The 20,974-nt window shown below is 46.1% G+C and overlaps 1 protein-coding gene across 8 annotated transcripts in view; it reads left to right on the forward strand.

The window, feature by feature from the left end:
- Positions 1–20,974, forward strand: part of SGCG (sarcoglycan gamma) — a 69,775-nt gene that overhangs the window by 14,164 nt on the left and 34,637 nt on the right. For 2 of the 8 annotated variants that reach the window (XM_021065457.1, XM_021065456.1), the window contains exon 1: positions 8,832–9,137. The exons of 4 other annotated variants lie outside the window; for them this stretch is intronic. The gene's annotated coding sequence lies outside the window, so the exon portion shown is untranslated. Of the gene's footprint in view, positions 1–8,826; positions 9,138–20,974 lie in introns of those variants that run through there. 2 more of the 8 variants (XM_021065458.1, XM_021065460.1) reach the window with 2 other exon arrangements.

Genomic DNA, 20,974 nt, shown 5'->3' on the forward strand with positions numbered 1-20,974 from the left:
CCTCATTTCTTTTCATTCTTTTTTCTTTATTCTGTTCTGCATCAGTGATTTATACCAGTCTGTCTTGCACCTCATTGTATGTTCTTCTGCCTCCTGTATTCTGCCATTGGCTCCTTTTAGTGAGTTTTTTATTTCGGTTATTGTGTTTTACATCTCTGTTTAATATTTAAATCATGTATTTCTTCAACATTTCTTACAGTTTTTCCTACGTTTTTTTTTTTTTTCCCTGAGATCCTTATTATCATTACTCTAAAAGCATTTTCAGGAGTTCCCGTCGTGGCTCAGTGGTTAACGAATCCGACTAAGAACCATGAGGTTGTGGGTTCGATCCCTGGCCTTGCTCAGTGGGTTAAGGATCCAGCGTTGCCGTGAGCTGTGGTGTAGGTTGCAGACACGGCTCGGATCCTGCGTTGCTGTGGCTCAGGCGTAGGCTGGAGGCTACAGCTCCGATTCGACCCCTAGCCTGGGAACCTCCATATGCCACAGGAGAGGCTCAAGAAAAAGGCAAAAAGACCAAAAAAATAAAATTAAATTAAATAAAATTAAAATAAAATCGTTTTCATGGAGGTTTCTAATTTCCAGTTCACTTAGCTGTTTTTCCTGGGGTTTGTATTGTTCCTTCATCTGGGGCTTATTTCTCTGCCTTTTCATTTTGTCTAGCTTTCTACATTCGTGGTCTCCTTTTTGCAGGCTACAGGGTTGTAATCATTCTTGCTTCTGGTGTCTGACCCCCGGAGGTGAGGTTGATACAGGGGCTTGTTGCAGGCTGCCTGATGGGAGGGACTGGTGGCTGCCCACTGGTAGATGGAACTGAGTCTTGTCCCTCTGGTTGGTGGGGCTTTGTCTGGGTGTGATTAGAGGTGGCTGTGTGCCTAAGAAGACCTTATGCAGCCCGTTTGCTGATGGGTGGGGCTGTGTTCCCACCCTTTTTGTTGTTTGGCCTGGAGCTTCTCAGCCCTGATGGGTGGAGCCAGATTTCTCCAAGATAGCCTCCAGGGGAGGTCACACTGACAATTATTTCCCGGACTTCTGCCTCAAAGGTCCTGCCCTTCCACTGAGCCACAGCCACTCCCTGCTTTCCTGAGAGATCCTCCAAAACCTACAAGTAGGTCTGACCCAGGTTTTTATGGAGTCCCTGCTTTGTCCTGGGACCCAGTGCCCATGAAGCCCTGTGTGTGCCCTACAAGAGTGGAGTCTATTTCCCCCAGTCCTGCGGAGCTCCTGCACACACACCTCACTGGCCCTCAGTGCCAAATGCTCCAGGCGCTCCTCCTTCCAATGCCAAACCCACAGGCTAGGGCCCTGATCTGGAACGCAGAACTCTCACTCCTGTGGTAGAGCTGCTGTGATATAGTTACTTTTAAGTCTGTGGGCCGCTCATCTGGCAGGTATGGGATTGCTTATATTATGAAAGCACCCCTCCTAACTTCTTAATGTGGCTTCTTCTTTGTCTTTAGGTGTATTATGTCCTTTTTGGTAATTTGCAGTCTATTTTGCGGATGGTTGTTCAGCAGTCAGTTGTAACTTTGGTGTTCATGTGACAAGTTGAGCTTAACTTCTACTCCTATATTTTGTCCCAGTTTCTCAAAAGTCATTAAATTTATGCTTTTAGTAAGACTAATAAAAAAAGGGAGGACTCAAACAAAAGCAGAAATTAAAAAGGAATCATTACAAATGACAGCACAGAAGGACCATGAGAGACTCCTATGAGCAATTATATTCCAACAAATTGGATAACCTAGAAGAAATTGGTATATTCCTAGAAAAACACCACCTACCAAGACCAAATTAGGAAGAAACAAAAAGTCTGAAGAAGCCAATAACAATATGGAGATTGAATCAAAATTTTAAAATCTCCCAACAGAGATAAGCTAGAAACCAGATCTGGCTTCCCTGGTGAAGGCTACCAAACATTCAAAGAATTAATGCACTTTCTTCTCAAATTCTTCCAAAAGTATGAAAAGGAAGGAAAACTCTGAAACTCATTTTACCAACCCAACATTACCCTGACACCAAAGCCAGATAAATACACTACCAGAAAAGAAAACTACAGGAGATACTCCTGACAAATATAGACACAATAGCTGTTAGCAAAATATTAACAAACTGAGTTCAGCAGCACATTGAAGGGATTATACACCATGGTGAAAGCGGGCTCTGGGATGCAAAGATTGTTCAACATGTACAAATCAATACACATGATGCATCACATTAATAAAATAAAGGTAAAAGTCATATGATCATCTCAATAGAGATAGAAAAAGAATTTAATCAAACACAAATCCTTTCATGTTAAAAACACTCAACAGATTTCATATAAAAAGAAGATATTTCAGCCCATAGCTAACATCATACTCAATGATGAAAGGCTGAAAGCTTTTCCTCTAAGATCAAGAAGAAGACAAGGGTGCCGGTGTCACCACTCCTGTTCAGCAGAGTACTAGAAGTCCTAACCAGAGCAGTCAGGCTTGGAAAAGAAATGAAAGGCATCCAGATGGAAAACAAAAGGTAAAATTTGTCTTTATTTGCAGATGATATGATCTTATTCATAGAAAGTCCTGGAGTTCCCATCGTTGCTCAGTGGTTAATGAATCCAACTAGGAACCATGAGGTTGCGGGTTCGATCCCTGGCCTTGCTCAGTGGGTTAAGGATCCGGTGTTGCTGTGAGCTGTGGTGTAGCTTGCAGACACGGCTCGGATCCCACGTTGCTGTGGCTCTGGTGTAGACCAGCGGCTACAGCTCCAATTAGACCCCTAGCCTGGGAACCTCCATATGCCACAAGAGCGGCCCAAGAAAATGGCAAAAAGACAAAAAAAAAAAAAAAAAAAAAAAAAGTCCTAAAGACTCCACTGAAAAGAACTGTTAGAAGTAATCAATGAAGTCAATAAAGTTTCAGGATACAAGATTATCATATATAAATTAATTGTATTTCTGTACATTAACAGCCACCTATCTGAAAAAGAAAGGCAACAATCATATTCACTGTAGTATCAAAATGAATAAAATACTTGGGAATAAATTTAACCAAGCAGGTGAAAGATACGTACACTGAAAACTATAAGACTTGAGTGAAAGAAATTAAAGTCATAAATGGAAGATATCCCATGTTCATGGATCAGAAGAAGAAATATTCTGAAAGTAGCCATACTACCCAAAGCTATCTATGGAGTCAGTGCAACCCCTAACAAAATTCCAATGGCATTTTTCACAGAAAAAAAAAATCCTAAAATTTATGTGAAACCACAAAAGACCCTGAATAGCAAACTCTTGAGAAAGAAGAGCAAAGATGTAGGCATCGTACTTCCAGACTTCAAAGTATACTACAAAGCCATGGTAATCAAAAAAGTATGGTATTGGCATAAAAATAGGCACATAGAACAATGGAACAGAATATGCGAGCCCAAAAATAAACTCTGAAATAGTCAACTAATATATGACAAGGGGGCCAAGAGTACTCAGTGGGGAAAGGATAATCTTTTCAATTAATGGTGTTGGAAAAACTGGAAACCACACACTAAAAAATTACACCCTCACAAAGTTAACTCAAAGTGAATTTAAGACTTAATTATAAGACCTGAAACAGGAGTTCCTGTCATGGCATAGTGGAAACTAATCCAACTAGGAACCACAAGGTTATGGGTTCCATTCCTGATCTTGCTCAGTGGATCAAGGATCTGGTGTTGCCGTGAGCTGTGGTGTAGGTTGCAGACACAGCTCAGATCCCGCCTTGCTGTGGCTGTGGCATAGGCTGGCAGCTATAGCTCCTATTTGATCCCTAGCCTGGGAACCTCCATATGCCACAAGTGCGGCCCTAAAAAGCAAAAAAGAAAATAAGTGCCTGGCAATGATTTTTTTGGAAATGACACCAAGAGCACAAGCAACAAAAACAAAAATAAACAAATGAGACTACCTCAAACAAAAACTTCTGCAGAATGAAACAGCAAAATGAAAAGTCTGTCTACTGAATTGAAAGAAAATATTTGTAAACCATCAGTCTGATAAAGGGTTAATATCCAAAATACATAACGAACTCAAATGCAAAAAACACCAAACAATATGATTTTAAAAGGGGCCAGGGAACTAAGTAGATATTTTTCCAAAGAAGACGGGCAGATGCACAGGATGCACAGAAGGGCTCTCCACATCACTAACCATCAAGGACATGCAGCTCGAAACTGCAGTGAGACCTCAGCTCGCAAGTGTCAGAATGGCTTCTATTAAAAAGACAAGACATAACAAGCGTTGGTGAGGGTTTGCAGAAACTGGGACTCTTGTGCACTCTTGGTAGGAACATAAATTGGTGTAACCACTATGGAAAAGCAAAATAAGGGTTTCTGTAAAAGTAGCACTCTCGTATAATCCAGCAATCCTGCTTCCAGGTGTACCTACAAAGGACATGGAACAGGACATCAAAGAGATAGTGTCTGCACCCCTATGGTCACTGCAGTTTCATTCACAACAGACAAGCTATGGAAGCAACCTAGGCATCCAGTTAATCCACTCCCCCCGGCAAGACATGAGTGAAAGTTATGGAGAGAGCCCAGGAATGTTAGCACAATCAAAGGACCCTTCTCAAGTGTTTCTTCTGTAAATGACCATGTTCCCCAATTTTCAACGCCTGACATCCTCTCCAAGTCCCTGGGCATAGATCTTCGTATTTCTCCATCTCCAGACTTCCAGTATTCTCCTTTCCACTTCCACTCTTCACTTCCAATTTTATTTTATGTCGCTTTTCTTTCTTTACGTAACTCCTGCCGTCATCTACCCTCTAAGCCTTGATCAGAAACTTCTGACTAAGGCCAAGGGACTTTAGGAGCATCCGTGAACTTTAACTTGTCTTCTTACTGGACAATGGCTACTTTGCGATAAGAGTAACTGCACTTACATACTATAAAGGTGCGTTATCTTCTCCTTGACCACATCAGATTTGTGAAACGCCGGATGAATGGGAGAGGAAATAAATGGAGAATACTAACTTGCTCAAAGGTCCCCGCACCTCTCTCTAAGTAGTGACGTACCTCGCTCACTAAAAGTTAGACGTCACATCAGACCAGCGTTACACTTCCCTGCAGGCTCTCTCAGTGATGGATGTTCGCGGACCAAGGACGGCAGGTTAGCCTGAAATTATTTCCATCCAGAATTTAATGCTAAATGAAGCAGCCACTTCTAGAGCTAAATCATTAAATTTTCAGATGTGAAAGGCCTCAGACGATCTACTTCTGAAAGGTCCTTTTTGAACAATTCTTTGTGGGCTCCATCGAAGCCGGGGGCTCAGTGGGGGGAGGAGGACAGGAGATGATTCAGGAAGTGACATGCCATCTGTGCGGGAGGCTCTCAAGGGTCGGGAGGCTGGAAGAAAGGCCATCCTGTCCAACGGGTGTTTTTCCCAGACATGCGGCACAAGCTTGAGCACGTGACAGGGAGAGAAGGCAGGAAATAAAAGAAACACCCCTGAGAAAATAACGGAGGTAGACGGGAGTCATGCAAGAGAGTCATGACGCAACCGTGATACAGACTGTCGAAGTGACAGGAAGGCGGTGCATTTCAAAAAGAGAAATGGGAGTTCCCGTCGTGGCGCAGTGGTTAACGAATCCGACTAGGAACCATGAGGTTGCGGGTTCGGTCCCTGCCCTTGCTCACTGGGTTAACGATCCGGCGTTGCCGTGAGCTGTGGTGTTGGTCGCAGACGCGGCTCGGATCCCTCGTTGCTGTGGCTCTGGCGTAGGCCGGTGGCTACAGCTCCGATTCAACCCCTAGCCTGGGAACCTCCATATGCCATGGGTGCGGCCCAAGAAATAGCAACAACAACAACAAAAAGACAAAAAGACAAAAAAAAAAAAAAAAAAAAGAGAGAAATGGAGTCCAGACAATATGTCAGTAACAGCTGGGAGACACCGAGGATACACTGAGGAGGGCAAATTCAGCCGCAATTTCTTATGTTACAGCAGAGGGAAAAATGGTTGTCAGAAGCCCTGACAACAGAACGCGACAGGAAAGACATCGCGTCAGGATGAAGCAGTGACAGTGTTTGGAGGACTGTTGGAAAAAGGGGCTTCCATTCAGAACGGATCCCAGCAGCGTGGAGAGGCAGCGAGGGCAGAATTAACCCTGGTCTCTGAGACGAAACAGCCGTAAAAATGTCAACACTGTTCTTTGCGTTTTAATTTTTTAAACCAACGCGGTCAAAATCCTAGGAGATGGAGGAGGTGACAGTTGTCACACAGAATGTGAATGTGCTCTTTTGATCGTGTGAAAGTTTAGGGCAAGTGATGGAGGCCGGGGAGAGAAGGGGCAGGCGTCCAAGGGCAGAAGGACGGGCAGGCCCTCTGTCGTTAGGGCCCAAGAAACAGATGTGCACATGGACTGTTAATTTCACAGGTCACCATCTGTTTTGAAGAAGTGTCGCTTTAATTGAAGGGGCAGATAATTCACGTGGCTTTCGAAAAGCTTTAAAGTTTATCCCTTACAAAAGAATTTAGTTTAATTTTTCATTTCCTTTGCTCTGAGAGCCACACTCTTATTGCTGTTATACTGACCCCTTCTGGATAGTTCTTGTAATGTCATCCTGATCATCTGTTGTTGTTTTTTTAATATTATTATACATTGTGGACCTAATATCATAAAAAAACAGAGTCTGACCTGACTGTTCAAAGTTCAGTTCATTGAGGGTTCACCGTAAGCACATTCTGAGCAGGGCATCCATGGTCCTGTAGAAAGAACAGGTATAGAAACTGGAATGGCATGGTACATACAAATAATTATGTTTTAAAATGCATATGGAAGGCTGGCTTTTAAAGGGTAGATAGTAGCTCGCCCGCAGCAAAAGACACAGCCAGGCACCCAGCAGCACTGTGACTCCCAGCAGAGCCCAGAGGACAGGGACAGGCGAGATGGACAGGGCTGGATTATAAAGGTATGTGCACCTGCCCAGAACCTGGCACCACGTCGTGAGGGGCCTGAAGCAGGAGAGGGGTGAGGACAGAATCACTTGTTCTCAGCGTTTCCCCGGCAGTCCGGGAGTGTGAGATGGAGCACACAGGTACCTGGAGGCAGGGAGGTGGTGCCCGCTACACGCAGGCCAGGCCTGGTGGTCAGTCCCCCAGGCAGAGGGGCCCTGGGGGTGGGTAGGAGGCAGAGTGCGAGGCACTGGGAAGTAGCGAGGGGTTCCAGGTCCGTCTGCCCGACCCTGCGGAGGACGGAGTCACAGCCAAGAGAGGAGCGATGGCCAGAAGAGCAGGGGCGGGAGGTTTTGTCAAAGGCGCTCACAGCTGCAGTCAGGGGATAAAGTGCCAGCAGCTGTTAAACTGGGGCTACTGTATGTTCAGCCACACCTGCCGGGCCCTGAACACGATCTGCTGCGTGTCACGAGTTGCCCGCCTCTGGAGGGCGACCCCTTGAAGCGTCTCTTCCGAAACCTCCACTTCCGCATCTCAGTCCCTTCTCTCCAGGCCCTGGGCAGCGCTAACCTCCTGCACCCTCCCTTACAGCTGGTGGAGGGTTAGACTTGTTTTCTTTGAAGCCTCTTAAAGCTTTAAACTGGTATGATTCTGTGGAAAACAGATGAGATGTGAGTTACAGACCTAAATTTGACCTGCATTAGACTCTTTGAAGATCTTGTTTCAATAATCTCAATTATCCTAGAGAATCAAAGGATTTTTTTTGCTTGAAGTCATTCTCCAGCAGAACTAAAAGTGGCAGTTGACAGGGTCCAGTGAATGTGGGAACGTGAATGCAGATCAGATATACAGCCTGACTGATGGCCTTACAAAGCAGAGCCCCCACGGCTGAAAAGTTTGTCGCTAAAAACCAGTTTACTGACTGCTGACAAGTCCCACAGTAAGTAACTTTTAAGTGTGGCCTTTCAACCAGAATATTGAGTTAGGAGTTTTCAAACACACGAAGATACAAAAATATATCTCATCGCTGTTAAATACAATAGATATTTTTGTTAAGAATTGGTAGCTGTGCCCTAATTTTGTGTCTAACTGAATTGCCATGAAAGGAAAGAAAGTAATGAGCAGAAAATTTTTGAAAGAGTTTTAAATGCCTTATAAATAAATGTACGATTAGTCAAAGCTGTTACCAGCTTTTAATTTAAGGCCTGCAGCTGTTGGTGTAAGAAGCATCACATTTCAAAAGAAGTTAGAGCATAAAATAAAGAGAATCAAAGAAAAGGCCTCCTAAGAAGAAAAGAAAATAAAAAATTCAACATGCGGGTGATCATTACATTGCTTCTTTCTCATCATCAGGGCTTAGTGCTAAAATATGAATTTCAAATATATGATTTAGTCAGTTTTAATTCTTGGTGCAAAGCAGGCTTTGTAAAAATAATGCAAAATAAAAGATTATTTGAAAGTTCGATTTTCTTTAGTCCTCATAAAAATGGAATGATCCGATTGTTCTTTTTAAATGAAGACAGCATCGTATCACCTTGGGACACTTACATAGTTTGTTAAAATACGAATGTAGTTTACTTAGAACATGTCTCTAATACTTTAACACGCAGCATTGACCTTCTCTTTACTGTGATGATGGTTATTTAAGATTTTCTCAAATATTTAAGTTTTTTCACTTAAAAAGAGGCCTAGGGAAAGTGCTTTTCAAAGAGTGACTGCTTGAGAATATTCTGTTTATTTGGATAAGAGCATTTAATACTAGTGAAGTCACAAGTGCTAAATGTTGCCTGTGAATTCGAAGTGATTTTTTATGAGATTTTTGTTGACGTTGGATTCTGCTGGGAACTCATCTCAGACGTTTTTGCTGCTCCTTTAAGGCAAAGTTCACTTTAGGAATTAACCGTTGCGTAAGACTGTCATGATTCAGGGTTTAACTTGGTTTTGTGGAAATTTTTTTCTTCTTGGCGCACACAGAGCTGTGTCCCGGAATTGGTGCCCAAACAATTTTAAGTGTGGTGTGAGCTGTTTGTGTCATGGAGTAAAATTAGATGTGCCTGTGGCTTCACAGGAGGATGAAACCTGAGACCAGGCCAGGCCGGGGGCCTTTTCTTGCAGGCTGGTTGGTGAACTTGAACCATCCCCTGTCCCTCACCGAGTCCCAGGACAGCTTGAAACGCTGTCTCAGAAGGATCTGGAGCCAGGGCAGCTGAGTCACCAGCGTGCTTTGGACAACCGCTGCGGTAAGTGGTCGGATCTGACTGGGATTTTGCATAACGATGCCCTTCAGCTTAAACAACCAAGCGCTGTGGGGCTTCTTGATCTTGTTTCCCTTCACAGACGACGTACTAGAAGGCAAATGCAAGAGGCCGAAGCGCCTTAGCTCTCGGGTTACGTAGTGAGTCCCAGCAGAATGTAGGCAGCTTCTCGTTTCGGCTTTTGCTGTCCGGTTGTTCCGACTGCTCGCGGGCAGCGTGTCTTTAGCCTGACGGCGTCCTTTGTGTGGTTTTTGTCGGTGAAGGACCAGGATCGTGTTTCTGTACTCGCGGCCTTGCCGTTGCGGCGCTGGGGTTCGGGCCGAGACGGTGTCTGTCATCTGTACGATCACCGGCTTGCAATCCTGCTCGTGAGCCGCTGACGGTGGAAGTACCCTTGCTTTCCTCCTTGTCCGCAGTTTTGTTGCCGACATTGAGAGCAGTAAGATTAAGGAGAACAGAAGTCCAGGTAGTTGGGTCAGGTGGGAATAAGCAAAACGGAGCACAATGCCCCCTTCAGCTGCCCCGCTCTCCGTGGATGAGGCAGAGAGGAGTGTTCACCTCCCCAAATCCAGAAGGAATAACGAACGTGTTGCTCAAAATGTGTATCACAAAGGAAAATGAACAGAGCACAAGGTGAATGCGTGCTGCCCGTCAGCCTGCGACGGCGTCTATTCCCCCTGGTGGGTGTGCTGAGTTATGGGAGGGAGGCCCCAGAAGACGGGTGATGAAGAAGGGCCTCAGGAAAAGCAGGAAGATTGAACTCAGCTGCTGGTGGATTTGCCAGCAGGATGGGGTGACTCACTAACCAGTGCAAAATGGCCTGCAGAACGCACTCTCTTTGTATTTTGCCTGTTTTCTTGGAAGTGTTTGATAGCGGGGGATGCAGAGACGTTCACACACTGCCTACTGGTGGAGTTGGTCTTAGTCTGCAGCTTCTAGAATTTATCTAGGGTTTCTTTCAAAGGCAGGTGAAAAGTTGTATTTTAATATATTTAAGTATCAAACCCCAAGGGCTCACATGGAGTTCCCGTCTCGGTGCAGCGGAAGCAAATCCAATGAGGAACCATGAGGGTGTAGGTTGGATCCCTGGCCTCGCTCAATGCATTAAGGATCCAGCGTTGCCATGAATTCTGGTGTAGGTCACAGACGTGGCTTGCATCTGGCGTGGCTGTGGCTGTGGTGTAGGCCAGCAGCTGTGGTTCTGATTAGACCCCCAAGCTGGGAACCTCCATATGCCACAGGCGTGGCCCTAAAAAGCAAAAAATTATTAATAAAAATAAAAAACAAAGGCTCACAGATACAAGTTTCCCAAAGATGCTAGCCAAGCTTGCAGGTGAAATGTTGAAAATAACACTGTTCTATATTGTCCTTTCAAAAATATACACTCAAGGAGTTCCCATCGTGGCTCAGTGGTTAACGACTAGGAACCATGAGGTTGCGGGTTCGATCCCTGGAGTCACTCAGTGGGTTAAGGATCCCACGTTGCTATGGCTGTGGTGTAGGCTGGCAGCTACAGCTCCGATTGGACCCCTAGCCTGGGAACCTTCATATGCCGCGGGTGCAGCCCTAGAAAAGGCAAAAAGACAAATATATATGTATATATATATATATATATACACACACACACACATACACACTCAATCATTAAACCAAAGTGCTATTATATTGACTATGGACATCAAATTATAATTATAAATTGTGAATGGGTGCCCAGTTTGTTTTATTTTACACAGTTCTCTCTCTATCCTCATGAGCTTTGTAGCATTCCTCACCCACTTTATTTGCCTTTTCAGACTCCGAGTTCACTTTTAATTTTTCATGTTATTATGCCTTAGGGAATTGTGGGACGATAGATGCAGGAGTGCTTAGTGATGGTGGGTTTGCCGGAGCCTCAAGACTGCGCTCTGCGTCCCCCCGAGTCTGAGTCCTCCTGACCGGGGTGCAGCTGGTGTGCGGTGCAGCTGGTGAAGGAAGTGGCGTTCCCACAGCTGTGTCCCCCCAAGGCACCTGTGCTTCACCCTCAAGCCTTAGGGATGGGTCGAGTCGTGGGGAAGGTCACTCTGGTTGCCATGGAGACTGGAGAAGGGGCGTGGAAAGGGGAGAAAGGAGCCGGGAAAAGTCGAAAGACGGCCTCAGCTCAGGCCTGGAAAGCAGATCCCAGCGGAGAACCAGCAAGAAGTAGTAGCTGTGGAGACAGGACTTAAAACCCAGCCGCACTTGTTTAACTCTATTTTAAACATTCTCAGTGAGTTGTCTTTTTTTATTAAAGTGCAGTTGATTGGCAATGCTGTGCCAGTTTCTGCTGTCTCGCAGTGACCCAGGCATACATATACATACATTTATTTTTCTCATGTTACCTTCCATCATGGGCTATCCCAAGAGATGGATAGAGTTCCCTGTGCTGGACAGTAGGTCTCAGTCCTGCTCAGCCGTAAAAGAGAATGAATGACATTTGCAGCAACGTGGATGCAACCAGAGATGCTCATACTAGATTATGCAAGTCGGAAAGAGAAAGACAAACACTGATATCACGTACACGCGGCACCTCAGTGAGTTTTACATGTGCGATTTCTCTGGAAAACCACACTTTTTTTTTTTTTTCGTCTTTTGTCTTTTCAGGGCCGCACCCACAGCATATGGTGGTTCCCAGACTAGGGGTCTAATCAGAGCTGTAGCTGCCGGCCTACGCCACAGCCACAGCAGCACCAGATCCGAGCCGCATCTGTGACCTACACCACAGCTCACGGCCACACCGAATCCTTAACCCACTAAGCGAGGCCAGGGATCGAACCCGCAACCTCATGGTTCCTAGTCGGATTTGTTTCCACTGCACCACGACGGGAACTCCTGAAAAACCACCCTGTTGGTGAAGAAGCAGGGGTTCAGAGTTGAGGCTGTGGGGCCAGACTGCCACTTTCTCGCTGGTGTGATTCACTGCTCTCAGCCGAAGTTGCCTCGTGTCTCAACCCGGGGGTAATCGCAGTCTGTGCCCCCCCAGGTTATAAGGAGCACGGGATTTGGTCCATGCGGAGAGCTCCTGTCGTCTTGGTGAAGAGTAGCCCTCCTCCTTGTCCCCACCACCATGAGTAATTAGAAACCTGCAGCCTTGTCTCATCCCTGTGGCCGGGGAGCTCAGGGAGGAAGCTCGGAAGGGTAAGATCAGGCTCTAACCTGCGGCTCCCGGACCCGGAAGGGCCACCACAAGCCCTCTTCTAGGCTGGGGCGGCGAGTGTTCTTCGCCTGCAACAGGGCTGCCCGGGGGCTCCGTGGGTCCAGAAGGCACCCCAAACCCACGCCTCTCTCACCAGCTGAGAGTCCCCGGGGGGGCCTTGAGTGCTTATAAAGGGCAAACGTCAGATGATGGCTTAGTTTTCCTGTGAACGTTTTCCTTTCATAACACGTCCTAGAGCTTAATGAAAACTTTGTCTCAGATATTCTAAAACGTTCGTCTTGGTGAAGCATAGCGTGCTGCTCCCACACCGGGAACGCGTTTGACCGTGCGTTTCTCACAAGACTTGCAAATCGCTTTAAAATCCTGGCATGCCCATCCTGCAGACAAGGCGACTGTGAGGGCAGACGTGAAGCGCCCCCCGAAGTCCTCTGAAACTTCAAACGAACTGTCCAGGCTGCACCCCGCAGTTGATAGAACCTTAGTCATGTCTCCCTCCGACTGGCTTTCTGCCTGACATCTTTCAGAGACTTGCAACTAAAAAGATGCTCAGCTCGGATGATAAATTTAAATGACTTTTTAAAGCGTGTCCTTCATTTCGTGTGCCTATTCTTCAGAGTTAGAATTTCCTTAAATGCTATTTTTAGGGCCTAGGCCAATGGGGGTTTTGAAGGGAGGGAGTCAGACATGTCTTGCCTGGAAATAGCAGCTTTGGTATAAAAGTCACATGACTTAATGAAGTAGGTGACAGAGGGCGTTCCCCTCTGTTTGTGTAATTTTAATATAAGACTCTTCTCAGCTCCGCCTTACCCGATTAATAAGGTTGAACCAAAGGGTCTTGTCCGTGCAGGATCATCCCGGTGCCCCCCACAGCGCTGGGGCGTTAACTGGCTGCTTGGCACACGTCTCTGGGGAGTTGCCCACGTCTGGACCAGCATCCGCACTCAGCCTCCTCCCCTGCCTGGCAGGTGCCTCTTGAGAACGTTTTCTTCCTAAGTCAGTTGCAAGAGTATCTTCCTCGCAGGCTCTGCTTCTAGGGAACCTGACCTAAGGCGGGTACAGCTGCCGTGTTCTCCCCAGGACCCCGTCCCTGAATCTCATCACGTTCAAGGTCCCTGTCTTTCCCACAGCGCTTAGGCAGACGGGGGTGAGAGTGAGAAGAATTGTAACCCAAGGGCTCTATTTCACGTGTTTTTGTACGAGCACACATGGCAAGTGCATGTGTTTTAAAGGCATCATTTATATAATGATTTTAGTAGATTGAAATGTGCGTCTCCTTTGGCTCTGTTGCTGCTACTTTATGTTTCTTCTGACTTAGTCTGAGTCGTAGCTAGAGTAATCGTTTCCAGGACTTGGTTGAGATGTGTCACCATCAGATTCTAGAAGAACATTTTCTTTGAAATGCTAACATGATCTGGCTTCAAAGTCCAAAGACCATGAATTTTACACTAAGTATACAACAGCAGCAAGGAAAATGCCTACTCTGTGCTAAGTATTCCTTTTATTCAAGGAGCAGTGCATTTTCCAGTTGCAGCTTTAATGACAATTTTAGATATGTGAGATATGTAAATATATTTGGGTTGCATCACAGCAGTCAGAATGTTAACTGGACTCTGTGTGAAGACTGGATGTCCACTGATAATAAACTGACTTTGTTTGAAAGAATAATGGAAATCAGAGGCCCGGCAATGATAGCCAAATCCGGGTTCTTGTTCACGGCAGTCCAAGAACGAACTTGGCAAACACACAGGCAGCAAGCAAGCAAGCAAGGTCTTTATTAAAGGAAAGCAGACGGCTCCCAGGGCTGTGGGGAGGGGAGAAGAGCCCCCTTCTCTATTGTCCTTGAGGGATTTTCCTCTTAAAGGTGAGGAAAGGCTCCAGAAAGATGTGGTCTACTCCCATTGGCCTTGCTCAGTTACCTTCGTCAGTCCTTGTCCAGTAGGGGCTTTAGGGGTGGAAACGTCCCCAAAGTTTTCTGGTTTCTTCGTCCTTGTCTTTCCTTGGATGAGGTCGCCATTCCTCCCACTCCTTTTCTGTCCGTTGAGGAGTAGGCTAGAGACTCGCATTTCCTACAGAAACAAAGCCTCTGGGGAATGCACGTTTTCCATAATAAAAGAAGGCCTGTGGAGGTGGTACTCCCTGCAGCCCTTAAGCCGCAGATGTTAATCAGTATCCACATCAAAAGACAGTGTCCGAGCCCAGGCTCCTCCACTCACTACCTGAGCTAGTAGTCTGTCTCAGTCACCTTATGAAGCTTCTCATTCTCATGACGTTCAATATATGCAATTCACCCAAAAATATGTACATTCCACCTATTATGAAAAAGATGCCAGCAGGTACAGGAGTTAGATGGCTCTTAAAAACTCTGAGAATCTCATTCACAGCTTTGTAGGACTCTTTTTATTTATTTATTTTATTTATTTATTTTTTTTTTTTTTTGCTATTTCTTGGGCCGCTCCCGAGGCATATGGAGGTTCCCAGGCTAGGGGTCGAATTGGAGCTGTAGCTACGCCAGAGCCACAGCAACTCGGGATCCAAGCCGCGTCTGCGACCTACACCACAGCTCATGGCAACGCTGGATCGTTAACCCACTGAGCAAGGCCAGGGATCGAACCCGCCACCTCATGGTTCTTAGTCGGATTCGTTAACCACTGCACCACGACGGGAACTCCACGTAGGACTCTTTTTAAAAGAAAGGTGTTACATCATTCTTGATATTAGAAAAACTTTTATAAGTTATGGTGCCAATAAACAGCCCTGTGAAGTCTTCACGTGTTAAATTTTTTTAACAACTGACTAATTAAAAGCTGTATTTGGTGATATTTTTTGTTTAGACAGCTTTCAAAAAATATTATGCAACCAAATATTCTGCACATTTGCAAGCACTTTGTAATTTGACGGAATACAAAATCAACCACAAAAACTTTTTTAAAGGAGAACCATGCAGTGTTTTCTAAAAGTCTGCATGTTAAAGAAACCCTTTTCCCCATCAAAAAATGGGTAGAAGACCTAAATAGACATTTCTCTGAAGAAGATGCACAGGTGGCTGAGGGGCACGTGACAAGATGTTCAGCATCGCTAGTGAGAAACGCACAACCTGAAAGCGGAGAGTTAAGTTTTACGTGGGGCAAAGTGAGGCCTTAAGCCCCAGAGACAGTATCCCAGAGTTTTCACAGCCCGCAGGTCTCACCAGGACTCACGGGCTCTCTCTCCAAGCCCTTGGAGACACCTTCACACGTGCCGGTGACATTCTGTATCCTTACCTACAGACCGGGCTGAAATACCCCCCAGGGAGGAAAAGGGGGACTTTCAGGGTGTGATAAAGCTGAGGGGAGGTGCCTGCAGCGCAGGCACATTTGACAGAAGTTTGTGGCTGGTCTCCCGAAGGTCATTGCCGGTCACGAGGAGCAGGCATCACCCTAGAGGGTTGTAGTGTTTTTCTCGATATGAGCGGATTCAAGAACGGGGCACACAAAATCTTCTGAAAATACCCGACTCTCTGAAGGCCTGTCCTCCCAGTGTTCCCGGAGCACAGAGGGCCGCCCTCCTGGTCTCCAGCCTGAGCCCCACCCAGGGAGTGCCACGGGTTGGCAGGGCAGTGGCTCGTGTTCTCCTCCACGTAGAGGCTGATGTCACGGGCCGAGCTTGAGTTCACAGAGCCAGAGTAAGACGTCACCTCCCACCCGTCAGGCTGGCTCTCATCAAAAATCTGTAAATAATAAGTGATGGAGAGAACGTGGAGAAAAGGGCAGGTATATATTTTAATAAGTGTTTCAATATTCTGGTCCCTTTCACCCAACATCTGAGCCTCAGCGTGTCCCTAGGGAATTTCTCTACTTTTCGAACAGTCGATTCGGTAATACTGTAATAATCCAGCGAGTGAGTGCCTCAGATGCTTACCCGTCATTCATCCCGTTTCCCGGTGGTCAGCGTTACAGATAAGGCCACAGTACATATAACTCGTCATTTTCGTCCCTAATTCACCTCTGGACTGAGTTTCTAGAACTGAAGCTGCTGTGTGTTGTGAGGTTCTTGGGGGACAGCGACGAATACTTTCCAGAGGGCTGGTGTCAGTCCTCCCTTCGCGCACGAGAAGAGCTCCGTGCCCGCGTGGCACACGCTTCGCCGTGCTGCCCACCACCAGGTCTGGAGCCTCCCTTCATCCTGGAACTCGAGTCTGCTGGCACTTGGTGGTGAGGCGGAACCCTTTACCGTGTGTCCTCGTTGTTTGCGTTTCTTGAATGTATGAGCCTGGGTGGGCTCGAGTTGTCTTGGGTTATTTCCGTTTCTGAGGCTATTAACCTGTCTTCAAGGCAAGCCTCGCCCCCGTTTGTTGTCTGTGACGTGTCTTTCTCTTGGGTGTGCTGTTTGTCTTGGCTACTGGGGCGAGCTCCTCGCCTGCTGCTCTTTGTTTTCCTAAATGTTGGCACCACTTGGAAGTGATGTGAAATGAACTATGATGCAAACAGAGAGGCAGGAAGTAAGTACCTTGGGAATTAACTCTTGAGTGTGGGGACGAGCTGTTTCTTAGAAAAAAGAGAATGGAGGGAAACTCATCCAGGGATGCCCCGTGCCAGCATGACCTAGTCAGTTTTAACTTCGTAAGCATATGTCAGAGATACGGAAGCAACCTAAACGTCCATCGACAGAGGGATGGATAAGGAAGATGTGCTACACTGATACAGTGGCATACTGCTCTGCCATAAAAAAGAATGAAGCCATGCCAATTGCAGCAAGCTGGGTGGACCTAGAGATTGTCATACTAAGTGAAGTCAGACAGTGAAAGACACATGTCATCTGATTTCACTTCTACGTGGAATCTAAAATATAATACATATGAATTTATTTGCAAAACAGTAACAAATGCATAGATGACAAATATGGTTACCAAAAGGGAGGGGTAGGATAAATTAAGAGTTTGGAATTAGCAGGTACAAAAAACTATATATAAAACAAACAACAAGGGCATACTAACTATATTCATAATCTTGTAATAACCTATCATGATAAAGAACACACACACCCACGTCTGTGTATGTATAACTGAGTCACTTTGCTGCACACCTGAAACTAACACAGCATTGTAAATCAGCTACACTTGAGTTTTATAGGTAGATATTTAAGAGATACATATGTGTCTAAGAGCGACCCGTGTACACTGGACGTCTCTTATTTCTCACATTCATCCACCTGTCCCTTCTTGTCCTGGCGTCCGCATGCTCTGTGTCGATGTGTTGGCCGTCACTCTCTCTCTTCTTTGTGGCCGTACGTAGCGCACAACTGCACTCTACATCCCGCAGGGCAGCCCCGCTCCTCACACAGTCACTTGTTTGGCGCGTGTTTACTCACTGCCCCTTACATGCACCTGTCATACTGGTCACCGTGCGTCGTCACGCGCCTGCGATTGACGTCTCGCCTGAGTTGCCTTGTCTTTTTGGTGGATGATGTAACACAATGGTACTAGTTACATAGTGAAAAATCCCGCTTCTTGAATATAGAGCTAGGCAACTAAGAAAGGCAGTTGTTGAAACTGAAAAATAATTTTCCTAACGTTTTCAAAGGGACGTGATGGATGCTGCTGTCAGCGGTGTGGTGAGCCCACGGTCAGCATGCAGCGTGGCCTGGCAGGACCTTCCTCGGGGGGCCGTAGGCGTGTGGATCGCAGCTCCCTCAGTGTTTGCTTCAAGTTCTTCTTTGGTTTTTATCACCTGTTTACAGATGAACAGGTGTGGGTATGGACATGGGTGTGTCAGGTGTGTTTGGGCGATGCGTACCAGTCCAGCCTGTTGGTGCCCTCCCAGGGAACTTGGTTTACGTCTCTAGTCTGACCGCAGTGCCCTGTCATAATGTGCCCTGTCCTTACGGGGGCTCAGATACAACACAAACGTCAGGTGGTTCCTATCCTTGGCTCCTGCCCCAGGAAAATGCCTGGTTTTCATCCTCTTTGGGGAGAGGAGGGGTCCGGGTGTGGTGATGGCTGTATCAGGCTGGAAACGAGCAGTGCCAGCTCTAGGGTCACCGAGAGAGCTGTAGCACCAATAGTCCCCTCGACTGTCTCCCCAGCAAGCTTCCCCGGTGGTCCTCGGAATCCTGCTCCTTCCTCTCACGCCCTTTACTGAATCTGTGAGCGCCCAGGGCTCAGCACCGCTCCCTTAGGTGCCAGGCGGGAAGTGCCGGCCCGGAGGAGGCTGGGCTGGACTTTGCCCGCAGCCTCCTTGGATTGTGCCTCCACTGGGCGGTGGCACCAGTTCCACGGCGTGACCCTCCGCTTACAGAGTGGCACGAAGTTGCTTTGCTTTGGTGTTCTCAGACTCAGATTGTACTGAATAAACTGCGTTTATGCTGCTCAGGCACCCGTATCTGTTTCCAGCCTAACCTGTCCTGTCGTGGAACATTCTTGGCAGTTAGCCCTTTCATCGCTGTCTTTGCTGTGTTTGCTCCAGTTACTCCCGCTGCAGCTTCAATAAGACACACTTGGACCAGCGTACTCATCACCCGTGTCCTTCAGATGCACCTCCACATCGCCTGTGTTGCGAAGACCCCGGCGGTTTCCAAGCTCTGTCTTTCCATGGACACAGATCCACTTTTCAGCCCTGTGTCACCTGCTCAATATAGGGAAACTGGCTTTATGTATGTCTCTTAACTCTAAGCTATGCAATACATACTTTGGAATTTAAAGTATAACCGAACTCTTCTTTCTTCTTTTTTTTTTTGCTTTTAGGTCCTCACTAGTGGCATATGGAGGTTCCCAGACTAGGGGTCGAATCAGAGCTGTAGCCAGCAGTCTACACCACAGCCACAGCAATGGGGGATCTGAGCTGTGTCTGTGACCAACACCACAGCTCACGACAATGCCGGATCCTTAACCCACTGAGCAAGGCCAGGGATCGAACCCGAAACCTCATGGTTCCTAGTCGGGTTCTTTAACCACTGAGCCATGACGGGAACTCCCACTATAACTGAACTCTTCAGAGGCATCTGTTTAGTTCTTGTTTTAAACCCACCTTTTCAAAAATAATTTTATATGAGTTCCTTTTGAATGGTCGTCTGTGTTTTTATCACCAAACTCCTGGTGACAGCCTGTCCAGATCAGGCATGTCAGGAAATGTTAGTTAAAATTAATAATGTCATTTAACATTTATTTAGTAGACGCTGTGTTCTATTACTAGACTATGATAAGACTCAAAGGATGTAGAAGGCAGAATTTCTATCCTTAAGGTGGTTTTATTTTAAATAATAAATAGGAAACCATGAATTCAAAAATACATGAAAACTGATATTTTGCAAAACATACTATAGTGTTTCATGTCTGGAGCCTTATCCATTACAGTGTTGATAACTAGATGGAAGAGAACCATTTCAAGCCGACCAAAATTAAGTATACCATCAACAGACTCTGAAGACCGTTAGCAGAGAAAGAGATGTGATTTTTAAATGGTAACATCAATTTTTTTTTAAGTAAAGGCGTCTCGGGGTCCCCTGGTGGCTCAGCAGGTTAATGGTCTGGCGTTGTCGCTGCGGTGGAGCGGGTTCAGTCTCAGGTCCAGGAGGTTCCACATGCCAAGGGCATGGCCAAAAAATTAATTAACTTAATAAAGAAGTCTGTGAAAATAATTTTCACTCAAAATATAGTAAAACTCAAAATGTTTTGTCTTGGAATATAGCTTTTTAAGTTCTAACAAGGTGTGATCCCACTGAATTTTTTTGTAAAGGGTTTATAAATAGATCACAAAGCACCATGCACTATTCCAGTGCAGCTTCTTGCCAGCACGAATACTGCTTTACAGTTGTCCGACCTTGAAGTGATAAAGAAGTGTTCTTCCCTGTGCTAATTATAACAGCTATCGGAAGGGGGATAGCTGAGCCGGGGAGTCTCTGCAAGTCCCCTCTAGCAGAAATTGAATCTAGCAAAACATGAAAACAGAGTGTCAAAAATCAGAGCCACTGTGAGCTGTGAGGAATAGAAGCTAATCGTGTATTAAATGACACAGTCAACCTTTTAGAAAGACACAGGAGTTGAATGTTCTCCCTCCTCCTTTTTTTTTATTTTTTAAAAATGTTATGGCTGCACCCATGGCATATGGAAGTTCCTAGGCCAGGGATCGAATTCGAGCTGCAGCTGTGACCTGCATCACAGCTAGCCTTTAACATACAGCACCAGGCTGGGAACTGAACCTGTACCTCTGCAAGCGACCTGAGACCCTGCAGTCAGGTTCTTAACCCACTGTGCCACAGTGGGAACTCCACCTGTATACTCCTTTAAATCATGCCTATCTAGAGTAAAATCCTCGATTATGTTCCATTTATAGTTACTATAAAATACTGGCTATATTCTCCTTGTTGCATAATATATCCTGTAGCTTATTTTATACATAAAAGCTTGTGCATTTAACATTGGCAAATGGCAGGGCAACCAAAAGAGTGAAAGTGGGTAAGCATAAGACGTGATAGAGTAAGAAATACAACAAGGGGGGAGGAAAACAGATTTGGGAACTAATAGAAATGATTTTGGAACATAGGGTTCAAACCTAGAGGGACCAGAGAGTAGGTCCCAAGCTTCCAGAAGTCAGCCTATTCTGCTGAGGAGATGGGGTGTGGCCTCTTCTTCAAGCTGCACAGATGGGGGTGACTCATCAACCAGAGCAGCTGCCCA

Source organism: Sus scrofa, chromosome 11 (assembly GCF_000003025.6).
Source record: "Sus scrofa isolate TJ Tabasco breed Duroc chromosome 11, Sscrofa11.1, whole genome shotgun sequence".
In the NCBI taxonomy this organism is placed as follows: domain Eukaryota; kingdom Metazoa; phylum Chordata; class Mammalia; order Artiodactyla; family Suidae; genus Sus; species Sus scrofa.